The sequence below is a fragment of the Ambystoma mexicanum genome, chromosome 1q, assembly GCF_040938575.1.
Source record: "Ambystoma mexicanum isolate Mex_15411 chromosome 1q, UKY_AmexF1_1, whole genome shotgun sequence".
Classification (NCBI taxonomy): domain Eukaryota; kingdom Metazoa; phylum Chordata; class Amphibia; order Caudata; family Ambystomatidae; genus Ambystoma; species Ambystoma mexicanum.
Window position 1 is genome coordinate 1,429,151,399 of NC_090922.1, and position 20,800 is coordinate 1,429,172,198.

Sequence of the window (20,800 nt, forward strand, 5' to 3'; positions counted from 1 at the left end):
CCCTGAAATGTGTCCAGCATGCTGCAGTAAGACTCATTAAAGGACTCTGCAAATTCGACCACATCACCAAGACCCTCATGGACTGCACTGGCTCCCACTGCAAGCCATCCTGTATAATATTCAAATCCTGTTGCATCATCTATAAGTCTGTCATCCTGAAGTCTCCAAGCTACCTCATTGAGAAACTCAGCATCTCTGGGGGCGTGTGATCCACCAGTGGTAAGGAAATGCGCAGCCTTGAATTGCAACCGTGCAGGAAGGAAAGAACCAGAAGACAAACCTCTCTCTATACTCCAATACTCTGGAGCTCCTCCCTATCAACATCAGACTTTCCCCAACACTTTCTCAGTTCAGGAAAGCGCTCAAGACCTTCCTCTTGAAGGTATGGCTCATCCTTAACACCTAGGTCCACACACCCTGCACTCCCCACCTTACCCGAGACTTTGCTCCTCACGATCTTCCCCCATTCAGTCAATTGCCCACCCTCCAGTTAGATCCCTCTTCCTTTTTTATATGCTTCCCTCGCTGAGTTCTTCCCTTTATGATTGTAAAGTTCTGGTGATTCCCGCGGCTAGGTCCACGCTCAATAAAAAACATAATAATTATAATAACTGGACCACACTTTTTTGTCCCTCCAATGCTTCTTGTTTTGCAGAACTAGAATGAATGCTCCCATAGTAAAGATTCCATCGCCCAGCCCTTCCACCCCTTTAGCTATGGTCAGATCTCTATCTCAAAAACCATTGAAAGGCTCGTCTTCAACTAACCCACACTCTACTGTGCCCACATTCCCCACCATTTACACCTCTGCGGAACACTGATCCTAGACAGCCCTCACCACACCCCGAATTTCACAACAGCTAACCAATCGCACCTTCACTCCTTCACCTACATCCTTCTTTGCCTCCTCACCACCATTGACACTGCCCATCAAAGAACACTCCTGACAATTATTTCAAGCATGGACATCATTGGTGCTGTGCTATCCTGGTTATGCTCCTATCATGCAGGCCACTGCTGGCACTCTTCCACATTCATTTCCTTCAACCTCTGAGCTGATGCATCAAAATAATCTTACTTCACCATGTTCATGGAACGTCCTACCTCCGTCATTTCAAGGTGGACGATTATCACTCTTATGCTTATGGTGTTCAAAACCATCTACTTTCCCAGGTCTACACGTGCAAACACAACTACATCTCTTTACTTCATTCTTCCTTTTGCCTCACCATAGAACCTTAGGCTAGAAGGTATGTTTTGACAGTGAACTATATGCATCACATTAAAAACGACTGTCTTGTACTACTACCTGCTTAATACCTATTCCATCTGACAACACTTCACCTTCCTCTCCGTACTGAATAATTTTGTCTTTGGTGAACTATTATTGACAGTCGCCAGTTATACTATCCAGCTATTTCTGCAAAACTCTAGAAGAATTAATCAACTTGCCACCAATTTCTGGTTCACTTTCACTCACTTAACAGGTTGGGTACCGCACACCGGACTACAAGTTTCACACTCAAATATTCCAATGAGTTTAAGGCTGCTTACTTTGCTTGAATATTTTATTTTACTCTACAGGAGTGGATGCCACCTTTGCTTGTAAATCAAACACTGCCTTACCATCCTCTGCAACATCCGCCCTGCCAGCCTTTGATGAATTATCTCTCCCCAGCTTCTTTCATAGCACACTTCTGCTCTTTTCTCCTCCTCCTTTAAGAACTGCGCTCCCTTCTGCCTGCTCACTAAAATCTCGTTAAAATTGCAGTCCCGTACTCCATGGCTTTTGGGGTCTGTATTTCCTTTACTCAACTTGTCTAGGTTTACACATGGGGAGACAAGTGGACATGCTGGTGATGGGGGAAGAGGCTCTAGGGAAAACACCATATACCACCTCTGGGATCAGCATAGCAAAGAGGGCGGCATTACCGGACCCCCAAATTCTCTTGCACCATATCCCAGCTGCTCAAATGTGGCTTTGTCACAGGTGTAATATAGAGAGATGCCCCCTACTAGTAGGTATTAGGGATGTCTTCAGTCGTGAAAGTAAGAAGTTAACCTGTGAACTCCTGCTGAAAGCCAAATAGGATTTAAACATCTCAATTCTTCTGCCACATGACATCTCAATGATGAGCATGTTTATTTCAGATGCATGTATAATATACACAGGGATAGCCTTTACCTAATCAGAAAGTGCAGAATTCATTAAGCTCAATTAAAAACTAGGCCACTCTATTTTCTGAAATGTCTTGCTTCCTAATGATAGGCACTTCATAATGTTGATCATTTTAGAGACTATTAAAAATGCATTCTGGAGAGTATCATGCTAATCATTTATCACATTTTGAGTCTGTGTATATTAATGTATGTGCCGTAATTGTAATGAATGTGCAATGTATATTATCAGTGTTGTATGTGACCAGATCATGTGCAAACCGGGCATGGATCCCACAAAAAAACGAATAATTGAATAAAATACATAAATCGCACCTACTTTCTGCTTTTACAGCAATGTCAAATATTGGCAAAGACTCGTTTAAAAATGGCAGATCAATGAAAATGCCCCCCTCTGATGCCACATACATGGTTTACTATTCATTCTAGCTAGCATCATCAGCTCCTAAAGGCAGGAAAACCGAGTATCTATACCATCTGATAGACTCTAAGGTTATCATTGCATTCAAGACTAACCTATTTTTTTGGTCACTGTTTATGAAGCAGCTCTTAACTTTATGTAACAGGTCTTGAATTTGGAGAAGCAACTAAGTGTTGCCAAGTTGGTCAAAACAGACTGGCCAATTCTTAGCTTAAAATTACAACTTTTCAATTTTAAAACATACGATGCTTAGGTTTAAAGACACAGCCAATACTTGCACTGTTTATGTCAAATTCATCCTAGTCACTTCATCTACTTATGATGGTGAAACTGGTGCAGTGATGGCAAGCTATCCGGAGATCATGTCACCAGCAGTGCTTGAGCATCATCATCCCTGTTGTCAAAATGTGTGGAGCATAATTTACACACTCCTTCAGAAGGTAGGACTGCATGATCACTGCTGGACATATCAAGTGAAGCGTTTCGATAGCAGGACTCTACATAGCAGAGATTGCAATGACAATTGGCCTGACTTCTATATACTGATGCCAATTGGCCTGACCTTTATATACAAACAAGTGTTTGCCTGCCAAGCATGAAGAGATGCTGTGCACTCATTTGTAATACCGTGCAGAAATTTGGGTAGACTTGTATCATGTGTTTGGTGATGAGAGATTGCGCACTTTGTCCTTCAACCTGTCACTGGTTTCACTTTGGTTGCCAGTATTTAGTTAGTTTGAGTGCTTACAACTTAAAAGTGATTTACCCTGATAACAGAATTTGGTTAACTGAATACTTGACCATGGTGATATTGGTCCATGACGACAACATTTGGTCAAGCGGGGAAGCAGGCATCTGCCCAGGCTGTTGCGTCTCATTCAGAATTTTCATAGCCCTTTACTGCCAACATATGGCCTGTCCCTAAGGTTTCCAATTCTGGCAGATGATGGAACAGTGGTATTGGGAGACACTGATTCTCCCCATGATAAGCCAAGTGGAGAAGCCATGAGAACGATTGTCCAAAGAACACACATTTTATAAGGATAGTTCAAATCAGCCACAGTGGGATAATGGACTGGATGTTAAGCAGTAGATTTTCTGATGGGCATATCACGCTATCATGCTGGTTTCGGAAACTGAGTGACAGTTGTAGTGTTCTGCAGTAGGTTCCTTGAATGACTATCATCTTATGTATGTTGCAGTCTGTCAGATACACATGAGAAAGTAACAGAAATCATAACCACTTGGAATTCCAGTGGGTACTTTCTCATTTTATCACATTGTTTATGTGCCATTAAAGAAAGGGAAAAACCATCAGCAAATCAGACTTGCAGATGCCCCCAAATATAGCACAAGAAAACCATCAACCTTAGGTCATGTGTAGTGAGTGCGTAACCCCAGACATGATTTCGCAAGGATATACCAAAGGATATACCCAGATGTCTGTTCCCTGCTCTCTGCGCCCAGTGAATCAAGCAGCAATTAACCAAAGGCAAATCCATGTGACTGGCTATGCTGCCATGCAGAACAAACATGGCTTGGATCGCAGGTTGGTAGTGACAAGTCTAGCTCTAACGGATCTATTTAGCCTCATGACTCTGTAGCCTTCTGCAGGTACTCTGAGCTCGAGGATGCACACACACTGTGAAATAACCTCACTCCAATCAGAAAACAATGCACTAGAGACCTCAGATGGATTTTAAAGTTTATGAATCTGCCGATCAATGCAGCCCACTTGAGATTGATATGCATTAGGCAAACAAGTCCTACCTACCGGCTCCGACTCCAGGAACTGCTTTGCAGGGATTGGAACTTTAACAGGCTAAAGCGGCAGCGCGGGCACAGTGATTTTCTTGAAAAATCCAGGGGAAAATGTTTTGTCGAGCCGATTAGCTGCATGCAAGAAGAAAGAAAAAGCAAGGAGGGCAGTGCCGTTGTGGCAGCTTTGGTGAATAGTTAGGAGAAGAAGAGGCAGATACCCCCACAGCAGCACTGCACATACTGTACATATCCAGCCCCTCAATTTGTGGAAGCTAGAAACAAAACTGGCAAGCACCAACCGCCAACCCATTTTTAACCCTAGCAAAGGATGGTTTTTAACTTACACAGTTACTTCCCAGCCTTCAATACGAGCCTTGTTATACTGCATTAACACTTATCACAGAATTTATTTTTCCTGATATCATCTACAATTAACAAAGCCCCCTTCATTTCGATGTTGCAATAATACAACCTTCTTCATTGAATGTATTGATAGAATATATGAAATATATTATATATGGCATTATAACACTCCTGTACACGAGTGTTTCTAGGCGCGACAAGACAAGGAGAGGGAAACCGAGGGAGGACAAATCAGCAATCTTACTAGGCCTTGTGTCATTCAGATCGCGCAAGTGCAGGAAAGTGCAAGGGGAGAAGTGTCAAGGGGAGGGGCAGGGAGATGCGCAGGTAACAAAGGTTCAGCCAGCGGGTGGCTTAGTGCAGGTAGTCAGAAAGTGCAGCCAATGGGTGGCTCATAAGTGCAGAGAGAAGGAACTGTAGGGTTACAGATACAGACCACAAGTGCTGGGGGAGCCAAGAGGCATTGCAAGGTGCAACTGGACAGACAGGGACCTGGGTCCAAGTTCAGAGGGTGGCCAGGTGACCAGTGTGGGGAGCAGACAGGTCATCAGCAGGGGAGAGAAAGAGAGAAAGCGGAAGCGAAGATGAAGGTCTTGAGTTGCTTCTGGAGCCGGAGGTGGTTCTGCTCAAGTTTGAGAGAGGCAGGGAGGCTGTTCCAGAGGGAGGCCCCAGCCGAAGAAAGATCTGCCCCACAACTCTCAGCTTGGAAAAGCAACTGACCCTGATAGAGTTGGAGGTGATTGAGCGGAGAGCTCTAGAAGGGAGATGTTGAAGAAGAGAGAGTTGGAGGTAGTGTGGTGCATGGCCCCAGAAAGCGTTGTGGACGATGCAGAGGGTTTCGAACTTGATGCATGGCCACTGGGAGCCAATTAAGAGATTTCAGAGCTGGAGAGATATGATCCCTTTGCTTTTGAGAGAGGCAGTGAGGCTGTTCCAGAGGGATCACACTTATATGGCAATCAGTGGAGTATGGGCCCTATTTAACTGAGATCTAATGTTTGCCCTGTGCTTTAAAACGGGCGTTGGGGAGAGGCACAAAGAGTGACTCAGGATTTGCTGCTTTGGTGCATGCCTCTCGTCTTGACTCACTGAATTATCCTGGATTGTATAAGAAACCTTCTAAATTCAATTCGGGAGCATGTCTATTTAGGCCTGCACTTTTCTATTCTGAATATGGCCTACATTAGTTTAAAATAAATAAAAATAGAAGCAGCATAGGCTCCCACATTTCTTTTTTTTTTGTACCGGCCATCGGTCACTGACTGGAAGCTTAAAGTGTTGCAAGTATTCAATTGTGGCAGAGTTTGCTGGTCAGATACCCTAGTAAGATGCTGCCAACAAAGTACCCACAGGTCATAGACTTTAAACCTGACAAGAATAGCCCAGCCTTCCACAATCCCAAGGTTAATAAATTGACAACCATGACATAGGATAATGGTCAAATCTCTTACTTAGAAGGGCAGCAAAGCAGCAACACTATGCCATCACATATTCCTGTGGACATACCTATTTACATGTATTAATACGCATTTATGTGTTTATTTTAAATTTGCACCATACACAAGTTTGTGAGTCCAGTACTTTCGAATAATAATAAAGATAATATTCCATGTAAATAAATATTCTCAACAGATGTGACTCAGTCGAGACGGGTCGCTCTCGCTTGCCCTGGCCTTAAAACAGAATGGTCGGATCCCGGCTTCCCAGTGGACACGAAGATTAAAAATCATACTCTCTGATCAACAACAGTCTGGAACAGTTTATTCTTGTACTAAGACTGTATTGAAAGGGTCCTCTAAATCCCCCCTCTGTTTTCCAGCGAACCTATTGACCTCTAAACCTTCTACTACTTTAGACTATGTATACAGACCACCTTGCGCATGGCAACTTTTTACCTACCAACATCACATTAACAATAGCTGAGATATGCCCCAGCTCACATCATTGGCTCTACCCATCCACGCGGCTAACCTGGTCTCTCCGCACTGCGACGTACCAGATTGCGACTCACCCTTTTGGCTATAACCAAGTCTCACCGTCAACTACAAAGAACTATACCAGTGCGCACTATTGGATACTTCTGGCCTGCACTCATCGACAATGAAGGTTTTGCATCGGACACCTCCTTTCTCCCACTAACAGCTCGTCTTCGGTTCTAGCCACATGCAACAAGGTTGCCTACATGGTAGAGGTGTGCTACACAACCACTTTATATTGCATTATGCTACATAAAGAGGATTTTAAAATATGATTCAATCCATTTAATTTATTGTAATGCCGAAAATACAAGATGCATAAAAAGCACAAACTATTGCTAAGCTTAAACCCCACATATCCAAAAGAAAAGGCATATTTTCTACAAAGCAGTATTATTGAGATTGTTACTTGCGTAGGCATGTCAAATTACATATGCATTGTGTGGGATGGATAGCAGGAGGTGATGTGCTGTTTTTAGATTGCTTTGTAGGCTACAGTGACGGAACATATCGTGCATACGTGTTGCTGGATCTTGAGGTGGTTCACTCCACAGTAGGCTGAGCTACCACTTAACAAGCAGGCTTTCCTTACTTTAAACAAATGATCCTGCCGGTCGTTCGTCAACCTGAAATCCACTGTTGGTTGATACATTTTCCAGTGCCTGAACTTGCGATTAAGTGCTTTGCCCACAATCATTTGTGTAGGAGGCAAATCTTTTTAAATAGTGTTATTTCTTCATTGTCAGTATCCAGGTGTGTTCTCAACAGCCAGGTCCTGATCGAGTCTGGCAGCATGGATTTGGAAGGCTTCTAATTTTCTTAATAGATTGGCTTACAACCCTTGCACGCCAACCATTGTAGAAATCAAGATCTGAAATGGGCCAATTTGGGTGCTTCTAGGAAGTAACATTCATGGCTGGAGCACCTAATTGCCTGTATTTTGATAATGATGATTGATGCCAATTTGATGCTGTGACTGACCTGTCTGCTGCCCGGAATTAGTAGATCAAGACATTGGATCATAGTAGTGGTGGATGATGGGTAAGGTGCGTGGGTACTGACAAGAAGGCTGTTTAATCTATGGTATGTTATCTGGTATTTTTATAGCACCTACTGCCATTTGTATGGACTCGAAGCACTGTGAGGATGAACGCCCTTTGGAAGACCGTAGTCGGAGGATTGAGAAGAAATGAAAGTAGTTGTAAAACGCGTGTGTGCATTTATTGCCATAATGAAGGCAGGTAGGGAGTGGTTAGGCCCCTAACATCAGGTTTTAATTCTTCAAGTGAGGAGACGGGTGCTGTTAATTGTGAAAGAGTCAGAGGGTTCATAAGAGTCAGGCTCTTTGAACTGCTTGACCAAATTTTGTGTGGGACACGGCTGTATTCTATTGGAGGTGCCACTCGAACTGTGGGCAATGTATGTTTAGGGTGGGTGTAGTAAACCGTGTGTATCCCAGATGTTCATGGCTGTGCTGATGAACCCTCAATGGGGCTCAGCTGTATTCCCTGGGATGCAGTGCATGAGGGTCTGGATGAAAAAAGGACTGAAGAAATGACACCAGTGACTAGATTCAAAACAGAAAACCCACTCCTGGAAACACTGTGAGAAGAGAAATAAGAGTACACAACAGTGGCGAGATTCAAACAGAAAATCCTGTGTGGTCCATTCAAAGGCCCCAAATAGAAGTCCCTTTCACATGAACAGCAGTATTCTGACCCTGAAACAAAAACAGCTTGGCCTTTGTTTTCAAGTAAAATTGAAGAGCCATGTGGGAAAGGAAACTGCCTGTCATTACCAAATGAAAAGCAGTATTTTAATTTACAAAAAAGGAAAAATCAAAGATCCCTTTGACATGGAAAACAGGATTTTTAAACAGTGACACCAAAAACGTCTGGCACAGATGTGTGCAAATAAAAGCAGTTTAAATGCATCCCTCCTAACAGAAAAATGTCAGCCCAAGACAACTTTTTTGCTTGCTGTGGTCAAAACTTCACAAGGAAATCTCCCACTCCCAGCCTAGATGTCACATTTCCCATTTAATTACCAACTGCAATACAGTGTCCTTCTAAAGGTGTCGAAATTCAGTGTTCTCCCGACCTGCTGGCTCTATTTATTAGTTATTTATTCTTGCATTTGTATAGTGCGCGCAAGCCCTCAGGCATCAGGGCGCTGTGGAGAATAGGTTACATGAGGCCATTTAGGCCCAGAATGCAGTTACAGGTTACATTGATTGCATAGTTGCACATTATCAAGTAAAGTATAAACAGTGCATACATATTGCTTCAAAGATCCGGAAACGGAAGGCGGCCAAGGACATACGAAGCCAGGTTTTGAGGCTTTTACGGAAAGCCCAGTATGAGCCTTCTGAACTGCGATTGAGTGCGAAGGAGTTCCATTGCTTGGCTGCAATGACAGGGAAGCTTGAGCCACCTGCTTTTGCACGTTTTAAGGTAGGTTGCACTAGCCTTTGTGCATAAGGTGGGCCTACGGGCCGGGAGTTGATTGTGGTTTGGAAAATCTTTGAGACAGGTAGGTTGGTGCCGACTTGGAGATGCACCCATGGGTAATGATTAGGGTCTTGAAGAGAATTCTTTCCCGGATGGGGGAGCCAATGTACCTTCCTGCGGGCAGCAGATGCGTTTAGTTTTGGGGAAGTTGAGGGCAGCTCTTAAGGCATTATTTTGTATGACTTGCAGTTTTTTTAGATTGTGGGATGAGGTGCCAGCGAATAGAGCATTACAATAGTCTAGTCTAGTGCCCACCACGACACGAGCGATCGTCAGGCAGCTATCTGGCGAAAGGTAGGGTCTTGTGGCATTAAGGAGTTTTGTGGTGTAAGCAGCTGAAGAGGCAATGGTGTTGACTTGTCTGGTGAGTGTGAGCAATGCATCTAAGTAGACTCCCAGGGTTTTTACTGAGGGCGAGACTGGGATACGGATGCCATCGATAATGAAAGTCGAGTATTCAGTGTTCCGTTTGTTCAGAGCGGTTGTGTTTCCTATGATAAGGAGTTCTGTTTTGTCATCGTTCAGACAAAGGCCGTGGGAAGCCGTCCATGCTTGAATGATGGTGAAGGTTGAGCTTAGTGTAGGGGGCATCTTCTGAATAGGTGCTGGTGAGGGGGAGGAGAATTTGAGTATCATCTGCGTAATTTGTATATGCAATGTCAAGGGAGTCAAGGTGGGGCTTCTGAATATGTTAGAGTAAGTGGGGAAGACACAGGAGCCTTGGGGGACACCACAGTTGATTGGTGAAGGTGTGGCGCTAGCATACTCAGAGAAGATATTCATTCTCCTACCTTCTTGGAAGGAGGCTATCCATGCTGTTGCTTCTGGTGAGAAGGAAGCTGCTTGAGTAAGCTGTTGGCTGTGATCAACCAAATCAAACGCTGCTCATAGGTCTAGTAGCAGCAAAAGATCAAGTTTACCTTTATCCCCGATATCGTCCATTTGATATTTTTAAATGAAGGAGGGCAGATTCGGCTCCGTGCTCGGCGGAAAAGGGATTGGCGTTTCTGTATTGGACGTATGCTCCTCTGTCAAGTATTTTTAACAGGAGAGGGATGACCGTGATCGGGCGGTAGTTATTGTGGGATGTTGGATCATGGGCTGTTTTATTTAAAGGAGCGGTAAGACCCATGCTTCTTTGAGGCTTGCGTGAACCACACTTGAGGTGAAGGAGGAATTTATGATAGCTGTGATAAACAGGGCCAAAGTTTCTGCGCAGCCTTTGATCAGGGCGGCTGGGCATATGTTGCCTTTGCATTTAGATGGCTTAAGGCTTTTAAGGATGTTTAGGGTGTCTTGGTCGGATATGGTATTGAATTTGAATAGCAGTGGGTTGTTGGTTAGGGCAGAGTGGGTGGCTTGGGGGCCGGTGTTGGTCAAGGTGGGTTGTTTGGAGTTGTTAAGCGTGTTTCGTTTGGCGATTATTTTCTTTTGGAGTAGGCTGGTGTCATTTAACATAGTGCTCTGGATGCTGTCGCACCATGCATGATCCTTGAGGATGGAGAATAATTCTCTGGTGTTAGAGGTCGTATTGGCAATTCTAGAATTGAACGTATTGGCTTTGACTTGGATAATTACATTTTTATATTGTTTGGATACAATCAAGAATTCTTGTTTGAGGGTGTCGGATGGCAGGTTTTTCCAGGAGATTTAAGATGGTCTTTTTGTAATCCGAGATCAGAGAGGTCCTGGTTAAACCAGGAGTTGGAATGCGCTAGAGGTTTGGCTTTTTAGGAGCCAATGGAGCTATCTTTTCGATGGCATTAGCTAGCGTTTTGGTATATAGGTCTACCAGATTGTTTGTGTAAAGGCTGGTTAGGATAACTGGGTTGAGGACTTCTAGATAAGGCAGAGGTTTTCATTAGTAAGCTTGCAGGCCCTAAGGGCAAGGTAGGGGGGCATCGTGGTGGTGGGAGTTTTGGTTTAACGACCAATGGGGATGGTGAACATGATGATATGGTGGTCTGACCATGGGCTTGGGGTGTTCGACGTGATAGCGATGTGGCAATTAAGGTCAATTATCCAGTCTAAGGATCGTCCTTTGTTGTGTGTGGGGCTATGGATGCAGTGACTGAAGCCGACTGCGGATAGTTGAGTTTGGAAGAGAGGTGGCTGGTGTGTCATTGGGTTCATTGAGGCCTAGGTTAAGGTCGCTGAGGAGGAATATTTGTGAGGACGGTTTGGTGTTTTCTTGTAAGATTTGGAGGAGGTCTTCTTCGAAGGTGAGGATGGGGCCTGGCGGCCTGTAGACTAGATGAGAGGTGATCGTGTTGGATGGAAATATGGGCAGAGGACGTGAGAGTGAGAGGATGTCACAGTTGTTGTTGAGGGGTGCTGTTGATTTATCTGATGCATGGCTGATAATGGTTGATAATGGCTACTCCACGTCCTTTAGAGTCAAGTCCATCACTCCTGTGGATGGTGTATTCTGGTGGTATGGCGAGTGAGGGAGAGAACTGGTCCTGTGGCTGCGTGGAGACAAGTTTCCGTAATTGCTAGTACATCAAGGTTATTGGTTGTTTGGAGGTCGACGATGTCTAGAGCATGTGCTGGCAGGGAATGCGCGTTGATGAGGGCTAGTTTGAGCAAGGGGCTCTTGGGGGCAGCTGATACTCTGTGGTTTGGTAGTGGGTGGGGAGGCGGGATGTCCATGCTGGATGGGGCGCCGAGTCAATGGCCGTATGGATACAGATGGACTGAGAGGGCAAGCAGGCATTGTCAGAGGATACATTGTCAGAGGGCGCACAAGTAGTGGGCGGAGCTATGACAGTGGCATTGGGTATATTACAGCTGGGCCAACAGGCATTGGCATTATGCAAGCCGTTGCTTGTCGTGAGGAGTCTAGCATTCATCAATGTACAGGCTTTGGTCAAGTGGGCATTGGTATTAGTTGTAAGAAGGGTCGGGCTGGTAAACATAGTAGGGAGGCAGGCATTTTCAATGGGCCGAGGTGGCTAGGGGCCTGGCATGGAGGCTGTATGTGCGTCAGGGGGGCATGTTACTTATATTCGTAATATGTTGTAGGGTTGCATGTGGCTTGGGGAGGATCTGGAGCCGATTCTGAGGCTCTGAAGGCATTGACTGCAAGAGAAGTTCCATTGGCTGGAGCATGACTAATATGTGTGAAAATGGGGGCAGCAACTTCAAAGAGCAAGCTTCCAACACAAAGGAGACTGATGAGAAAAAAACTCTTGGTACAGGATGACCCAGTGAAAACACATGGCCATAAGGCAGGAGGGGGGCCGTTTGTCCCACATGAAGATCACAATTAATTTAAAAGGACTATTATCATTTAGGCCTTTTTCTCAAAAACTATATGGCGGATTGATTTAATCTATGTACCATTTGTTATGTGATTTTCAGGAGGTTTTGGAGATATAAACTATATCCACCTGTGACTCATGGAGCTTTAATGGCTATCTAAGATGCGTTTCTGGCTGATCTGGACATGTTCCAAATGTGAGAGTCGGTGGAGAATAAAATGAATTAGGGATATGGAAATAATTTACATATTCATAACTTATGCTTTTTATGGAAATGGCAGAAACGTGCCACATGGACGCGCTGCATGGTACGGACTTGGTGGTCGGCTTATCTAATTCTTCATGATTAGCTGAATCAGAAAATATGTTTATTATGGCAGTTGATAGTAAAATTATGAAGTTATGATACATAACTAGGTTTTGCCAAAAGGTTGAGAGGAGAAAAAATGGTGATTACAATAGGGAATTGCCATATGTTGGTATAGATCCTAAACCAATCCTGACTTGGAGGCAGGGTTTGTGAGGAGAGAGAACGGTAACTGTCCAATCCTAGTTGCAGGAATTACTGCAGGGTACTTCCCCAACATTGCAAATTGGTAGTGTCCTCGCTCTTATATAAGGGGGACTGCACAGAGCCAGGGGGAGAAAGACCAAGACAGAGAGGGCTGCTGAAACCTACCATCTGACAGATGTAAGGAAACACCAGAGGAGATTGCTGAGAGTGCATCTGGGTGGAGCCATCTATTTCTAGGAAGACCTCAAAGCGGACTGGGTCCTATGGTGGAGAGCGGGAGGCTTTCTATGTAAGTAGAGCTGAGCCCTGTGAAACCAAAAGGTGGGGGGAGTCTGCTTGCCTTGAATCCTTTCCCTTTATATGGGGACCAGGGGGCAAAACTGTGTAAATGCTTAGACTATTTAACTAAAAATATGAATTTAATTAATTCCCCATTTGGCAAACACTACAGGTTGAATTTTATTAAAATTCAAAATTAACAACGCTTACTTCCCAGTGTGCGCTGAAAACTATAGCCTATCATTTAATTGGGTAATCCTTTGTGTCCTGCTGACTCAGACTTCTTTAAGGAAGAGGGGTGTATTTGTTCTTAAATCAGCCCAACCTTTCTGTCTGACTTCCCGAACACAGGCCAAAGTGGGAGGCATGGGGGGGGGGGGGGAATCAGAAAAAAACAAACCCCTAAATCACCCTGTGTTTATTTTAAACACTAATTGCCATATAGATTTGTACCAATCTTGAAATCCTACTGCTAGCTTTTTAAGCCTGCAGGAACATCGAAAAATCACAAACCACCACATGATAATTGCTTTCGTTATTGATCAGGGTAATTATTTTGTGAAGTGAAATTTGTAGCAAGTGAAGAATTGTGAATGTGTTCTTTTCAATTCACTTTTACAATTTATTTATGCCTACAGAAGTTGATTATGTTGTTCCACGGATAGTGGTGTTTGACATTTCGGTGCCAATTTCTATTACTTTTAATTTAAATAAATACCAACATATTCCCCATACAATGGCCTGGTTCTTGGCTAATTGTTAGCTCAAGGCGAGGGATCCAAGGCGCATGTTATGTGGGGAAGGAAGGAAATCCCAGTGTTGAGGGTGGGTTCTCAATAAACCGTTACAATCCACTCTTTTGAACACTGTGGAAAGAGTTCCAAAATTTCCAAATTTGTGTGTGGGAAAACAACAGTGGCGAGATTCCAAACAGCAAACCCACCCCTGAAAACACTGAAAAGAGAAGTGTGAGTGTGGCAAATCACATCAGAGGCAAGGATCAAAACAGCAGACCTACATATGGAGTGTACTGGGGAATACATGTGTGGCTGATTATAGTGTGTGATGAGTCCTCAGAGAGACCCTGCCGAAAGTCTCCTGCCAGGTGGCCAGGGAAAGGCAGATGCTTTCTGATCCTGACCTTGTGGGTGGTGTTCTGAATAGGGATCACTGGGAAGAGAAAGGGCACAGGGGAATGAACAAGGTACTTACCAACTGGTAACGTTCTTTCCACTGGATGTTTCTCTAACGTATTCCACATCTTTGACATGTAATGTCCACAGCTGTGCACTTCGGAAACTTTTTCAGCAGAGGGCGTCCTGTGTCGATGACGTCGGGTCGATGTCCCTCGAAGGCCTCCGTCGAGGGCGACGTCACTGGATGTTATAAATAGGACGCACAGCGCCCGCAGCCTCAGTTTAAGTTTATTCCCTCAGAACGTGTGGCAGCAGTCTGCTTGACTGCACATAGCCTTGCGGAAACGTAAGCTGCAATCGCATAGGAAATTCTCCAGAGGGGCAGGCTGGGAGGGCGATGTGGAATACGTTGGAGGAACATCCAGTCGAAAGAACGTTACCAGTTGGTAAGTAATTTGTTCTTCAAATGGATTGTGTCTGCCAACCGCCTTACCAAAGGCCATATCCTGACCATGGATGGTATCCAGGGAATAATGCTCAACAAAGGTGTGAAGCGAAGCCCAAGTAGCGGCATCACAAATATTCCTAATAGGAACACCCTGCTGGAGGGCGGTGGCAGTAGCCACGCCCCTAGTGGAATGAGCTTGCAAACCTTCAGGAGGGTCCTTACCCGCCAATCGGTAACACTCCGTAATGGTGAGGATAATCCACCTGGATAAGGTCTGTTAACAGCCTGGCCCATCGGTGTCCAGCATATCCCACAAAGAGTTGATCATCCACTCTGACCCTGGTCATCCTAGAAATGTAAAAGCTCAGAGCTCTCCTAGTATCCAACCGATGGAGTCGCTCCTCTTCCTTACCAGGATGAGGCGGAAGCGAGAAAGATGGGAGAACCACTTTCTGACTCAAATGAAATTCCGAAACTACCTTAGGTGGAAAGGACGGACGTACCCCAAGTACAACCCTGTCCTTGTGGAACACAGTAAAGGGTGGCTTAGAGGAAAAATGCCTGCAATTCACTCACACTGCGAGCGGAAGTTACCGCAACCAAGAATACTGTCCTGAAGGACAATAGTCTCAAAGGACAAGAGTGCAAAGACTGAAACGGAGAACCCATGAGAAATTTCAAAACCGAATTTAAATCCCAAACCAGTCCTTTAAGATTCCTTGGATTTCTCAATTTCTTAAAGTAAGAACATTGTTCAGACGAGTGCTTAAATATAGACAGCGCCGCCATGTAACCCTTAATTGTACCAACTTGAGGTCCCCTGGGGACTAAAGAAAGCAAAAAAGACAAAACCTTAGGAATGGAGCACTGAAAAGGATCCACATTGTGACCTCTGCACCAGTCGCAGAACTTACGACAACGGTACAGGGATTTTGTTGCAGGCTGCCTGGCCGAAAGCAACACCCCCATCAAGTCATCTGAGAGGTCCCAATCCTTATACCTCAGCCTTTCATATACCAAGCGTGAAGGTTGAGAGTCTTGACCTCTGGATGGAGAACCTGACCCTGCCTCGCGCGAAAGCAGATCCTCTCGGCAGGGAAGCCGGCGTGGAGGGCAGATGGACATTTCTAGACGGTCCAGGAACCACGCAATCTTGGCCCAATCCGGAGCAATGAGGATCATGTGAGAACTGAACCTCCGTAACCACCGCAACACTTGAGGAATGACGGGGACTGGAGGAAACGCGTACAGCCGTGGGAATGACCTATCCACTACGAATGCGTCTCCTAAGGTTCCTCTTGGAGGAAATTCTCTTGAGTAGAATCTCTAGCACTTCCGGTTGACACTGGTTGCGAAGAGATCCACTTGCGGGGTTCCCCAAAAGGTGAAGATCTCCTGAAGGACTTGCTGAGCCAACTCCCACTCGTGAGAGATCGTGCTCTGCCTGCTCAGAGTGTCCGCCGCCACATTTTCATCTTCGGCTAGATGAACTGCCGATATCGAAATTTCCTGCTGGATGGCCCAGAACCAGAGCTGCATTGCCTTTCTGCACAACGGGAGTGACCCTACCCCCCTTTTTTGTTGAGTTAATGCATGACCACTGTGTTGTCCGTCATGATCAGGACAATCTGCCCCCGTACAGAGGGCAGAAAAGCCTTCAGTGCTAGCCTGATGACTCTCAGCTCTAATAGAATGATGTGGAATATGGACTCCGACGGAGACCAACGACGCTGGCAGTCAAGTCATTGGCATCAGCGTCCCATCCTGTGAGGGAAGCATCCGTCACTACAGTCACCTCTGGCCACCGTTGCCAAAACAGTTCCCCCTCATCAGATTCCCTTCGTTGGCCCACTACGGGAGATCCTGGGAGACCGAGAGTGGAATCTGAATGGGAACTGTGACCACTGCATCTTGAGGGCCCATTTGCAGGGATCTCATCCGTCGCCTGGCCTATGGCATCAGGAAAATGCAGGATTCCATAAGGCCAAGCAACCTTAAGAATTCGAAAGCCGGGAGACTCTGGGCATGTTGAAACTTGTCCACCATCTGCACAATGTGATGAGCCCTCAGCATGGGAGGCGAGCACTTCCCCCAAGGACGTGTCTAACAGCCCCGATGTACTGGAGCTGTTGGGAAGGTGTCAGATGAGACTTCTTGAAATTCAGGGAGAAGCCCAGCCTGTGGAGGGTGCGGCAGGTGAGACCAAGATGATCCAACGCTTGCTCAGGAGGCACGCCCGGATCAGCCAGTCGTCCAGGTAGGGGTAGAGGTGAATCCCCCCCCCCCTTCGCCCGAGGTACGCTGCCACCACCACCATTAGCTTGGTGAAGACCCTCGGGCGGAGGTAAATCCGAAAGGCAGGACCCGAAACTGAAAGTGCAAGTCGCCAGCCGCAAACCTCAGGTATTTTCTGTACTTGGGATGAATCGGCCCATGAAAGTAAGCATCATGTAGGTCCAGAGACGCCAACCAATCCTGAAAGAGTAACCATCTTGAACTTGTCCTTCCTGAGAAGTTTGATCAGCCAACGCAAGTCAATGATGGGACTCAATCCCCCGTCTTTCTTTGGGATAAAAAAAATAAGGGGAATACCATCCCTTGTTCCTCTCCGCTAGAGGCACCAGTTCTATAGCACCTTTCTCCAGCATGGTTAAGATTTCCTGCGCAAGTAGCGGATCCGGAAGCTTCAAAGAGAGTTTCCCCAGTGGATTGTCAAGAGGCCGCTGAAGGAAGGGAAGGCAGTAGCCATAGGCTATGGTATCCAGAACCCACGCATCTGAAGTAATGGCCCGCCATTCTACGAGATGCTGAGACAGTCTGCCCCCAACCGGCGAACCATGGAACATGGCCTCATGAGTGTTTGGAAGCAGCTGCGGCAGTGCCTGAAGGCAAAGAGGCAGCTGCCTGAGCGGCTTTGGCACCACAAATTCCCCAACCACCATGGGTACTTTTTCGCTGACCCCTTTGACTGGCGGCCTCTCTCATTCTACCAAAGGAGGAGTACCAACAAAAAGAACCTCCCCTCCATTGCTTTCCCCTACGACAAAAAAGCAGAGGTTGACGCACAACTACGCTTAAAGGTCTGCAACCTCTCAAGGTTCTCAAAGGGCATGTTCAGAAGACAGGCCTGCACATCCAGAGCAAAACCCGACTTCCGCAACCATGCAAATCTGCGTATAACGGTGCTCGCAGCCGTGGATCGGCTAACACGGTCAGTCGTATCCAAATCCGACTGAAGGGATTTGCACATGGCATCCTTACCGTCTTGCACGAGAGCAAGGAAACCATCCCTTTCTTCCCCCTCGGGAATATGCTGAACTGCTAAAAAAACACTGTTCCGCAGAGTGTGTGAGAACCGTGCAAAGGCACAAGTGGAGTTGGCCGATTTCAAGGCCATGCTCCCAACAGAAAATACCTTCAAAGCCCAACCGTCGAAGCGCTTGTCGTCCCTATCCAGAGGGATGGTAGGGTACGCCCCCTTGCTCGAGGTGGTCGTAGCCGCCTGAAACACCAAACTCACGGGAGTGGGGCGAGTGGATAAATAGCTGGGGTCGCTAACGGAAGGGCGGTACTTCTTTGTCAAAGATTTATGAACAGCCAGAAGAGATTTCGGGGACTGCGAAGCAGCTGCCATTCTTTTCTGTAAGGTGAGATGAAACGGTAACACTGGGTCAGAAGATGGTCCTTGATCTAAGTTGTCCATTAGATCATCAGAAACAAAGTCTTCAGGAGGACTGGACCATCCCAGATACTCAGAGACCCTAGCCATGAGCCTCCTGTATGAAGGCACAGCATGAGCCCCAGGCTCAGGCCTACCAAATTCCAATTCCGGAGAAGTGTCCAACCCACTGGCGTCATGAAGGGTTTGCCTCAACTCCTCCAATTGACTGTCTCCAGAATAAACTGGAGCCACATCAAGTTCACCAGGGTGCTCAAAATCAGACCTTTCTTCCTCTTCATAAATGTCATCCAGAGGGAGTTGAAACCCTGGCCTGGGGACAGAAGAGAGCCTGGAGTCTAAAACTGGCCTCACAGACTTCATAGTAGCCTTTCTAGGAAGATCCACGATATCCGGGTTCTCCAATGGCAAATTACGGGCAAAAACACCCGAAGGCGTTGAGGGCGCCGAAGGCTTCGATGTCGAGTGCGTCGACAACGTCGGCGTCGTGAGCGCTAAAGGCTTCGGCGTCGACACAGGTGCTAACGGTGCCGTGGACCGATATGATGCAAAGCATCGATGTCCGAGTTGGACGGACACGCCGCCGACCTAGTCGACGCTGGCTCCAAGCCCATAGCAGGTTGCAGCAGCCTCGCTGGAGATGAGGACCAAGACCTGGAGGCGCGTCTCTTGTGACTGTCCTGAGCCTTGTCTGGACGGGTCCTCTAAGGTTTCCGGTGAGAGTCGCGTAGCGCACCAAACCCCGAAGGCGTGCGAGCCACGGTTCGAGACAGTTCCTTGCCGGCTTCGTTAGAAGGCGTGACCAGAACCCTGACCTGCGATTGAAATATTGCTAACATCTGCACCTTAAAGGCAGCCCATTCTTCCGGAGTCAAGGACTTAGTCAGGCATGCCACTTTCCTCGAGGCACCATCCTCCTCCGAGGAGGAGGAGGAAGGCGACCGGTGACGGCGCTTCCTAGAGTGCTAGGATGAGGAAGAATGGTGGGAACCACTCCGGGACCGAGATCCCTGGGCCACCGCCTGACGCGGTGAGTCGCCCATCGAGTCATCGGTGGAAACCCCCTTGGACGATTTAGATTTTCGGGACTTACTAGGCTTAGAGCCCCTACCTACCTGGAGTATCCCCTTCCGCAAGTCCTTGGCAGTCAGCGACGGGCATTATGAACAGTTGTCTGTGTCGTGCGACTCGCCCAGGCACCACAAACAAATGCGATGCGGGTCGGTGATTGACATTTTCGACTTGCAGTCCCGGCAGGTCTTAAAGCTAGACCGCGGAGTCGGAGGGGGTCGAAGAAAAAGACATCTCAACGATGAAACACACGAGGCACGCCAAGTTTCATAAAGCAACACATTTGCAGGAAAAATGGACCTGAGGCTACGGGCGCTGTGTTACTATTTATAACATCCGGTGATGTCGCCCTCGACGTAGGCCTTTGCGGGACATCGACCCAACATCATCGACGCAGGACATCCTCTGCTGAAAAAGTTTCCGAAGTGCACAACTGTGGACATTACATGTCAAAGATGTGGAATATGTTGGAGGACACAATCCATTCAAAACATCTTTATTTATTGCATTTTATTACACGCCCAAACCCTTGGTGTCACGGCATAAATCCCATACATCATAGGTATCTTAACGGTTACATACATGCTGGGAGTCTTAAACAATTACATACATCATAGACATTTTGCCAGATACAAGTCTCTGGGACTCTTCAACACTTACAGATGGCAAGGGAGTCATATCGGAGACATCATATCGGAAGACATCGACTCTTTTGGGTGAGAAAGTATTTGTCCTCCCCTAGGGAAGAGATTTCCTCAATGCCAAAGTATGTAATGGCTTGCTGTCAGAACAAACGTTCTGCTTCCCAAGTTGAACATCTTAATATGGCTGAAAACATGTATAAACCCTTAGGCATTGTGAACAATGAAACCTGTTCTAAAATCATGGAGACTTATAGAGCTAGAAGCTCCCCTTACTGCCAAAGGTACAGTGAAAAGGAGTCTGTGAGTAATCGTGTGGGTGATCCTTATGATATTCCTGTAGAGAATAAGGGGAACAGAACTGAGCTTGAGATCGGAAATCAAGCTATAAAAACAAAATTTTGCATTAGGGGCTTGAAGTCCAATTTTTCCTGAAGTACTGAGATGAAAAAGAGGCCTGAGGAGGAAAAAGACTTGTTAATTGGAAAGACCCACACCTGAGAGACTGGGATGCTTAAAAGGCCCCCTCAGATGCAGGCCATGAAAGAGAGGAAGAAGGA

At 46.3% G+C, this 20,800-nt stretch overlaps 1 protein-coding gene across 8 annotated transcripts in view; it reads right to left on the bottom strand.

Annotated features, from left to right (window-relative positions):
- Positions 1-20,800, bottom strand: part of LOC138548762 (microtubule-associated serine/threonine-protein kinase 2-like) — a 2,396,492-nt gene that overhangs the window by 1,734,003 nt on the left and 641,689 nt on the right. The window lies entirely within an intron of this gene.